Genomic DNA, 1,146 nt, shown 5'->3' on the forward strand with positions numbered 1-1,146 from the left:
TGTGCAAAATGTGAGGATGATGAGGCTGGTAGGATTGACTGTTAGATGATGAAAGAAGAGAGAGAGAGAGAGAAGAGCCAACTAACAATGAGCAGTTGAATTTATGGCTTCAACGGTTTGTTTAAGGAATCTTAAAGGAATGCCAGCTGACTCCATCTACTATATGGCTGCCTCTTCAAGCTCTTACTTTTCGGCTTAGCCTATTATATTTTACGTTCCTTAAAATTAAGGATTAAAATTAATTATTAATATAAAAAATATATAATAATTAATTTTAGTGCATAAATAATATTTTTAGTTTAATTATAGATAAAAATAACTTAGATACAAGTTCTTGTTGAATTATTCAAAGGAGTCTCAATCCATGCATCTATTTTTGATCAGTGAAAATTCAGGTGAAGTCAATTTCACGTGAAGTTGATATTTGAGAGCTGTTTGATAAAAATTTAATCAAATTAGTTAAATTATCTAAAGGTATCAACTTCACGTAAAGTGAGTTTTTACTTTTTTTATCTACAAATACTTAAAATTTTGGATGCATTATAGTTTAATAATTAAGTTTCATCAAATTATTTTATTTTATTTTTTTTTGCTGCCAAATTTGTTTTGACTAAAATATAACTCGTATATTTAGGCGAAATTATTTCAGATTGGATAACAAGGCTTCATCTCATTTGCTCTCTTTATCGTTAGCATTTTATTTATGAGGAATGATATCTATATATATATGTTATTTTTATGTACACTTTTTTTTTTTAATGTTTTTATGTTTAACATGAAAATGTTGATAAAAATGGAAAAATAAAATAGTTATCTTCTATCTCTTTTCTATTGCTGTCTACCTTACGACTTGTCAGAACCTGTCTATTTATTATTAGATTTTACAATTGGAGATGATATTTAAGTCTAAATAATAGAATACACACCGAATGAATGAAAATTAAAACTTGTTCGTGTGGATCTAAACACTAAAAAATTATGGTGTCCAAGACATTTATATTTATTTTGTCTAAAAATTATAGTGAGACCTATTTATTATATTTGTATCACGCAGTTGAATAATTAATTAGACATGATCAAAGAAATTTTAAATAAGCGATGGAGTATTAATAAGTAATATTATAATATAATAATTTTATCTACTTT

This window comes from Arachis ipaensis, chromosome B08, assembly GCF_000816755.2.
Source record: "Arachis ipaensis cultivar K30076 chromosome B08, Araip1.1, whole genome shotgun sequence".
NCBI lineage: Eukaryota > Viridiplantae > Streptophyta > Magnoliopsida > Fabales > Fabaceae > Arachis > Arachis ipaensis.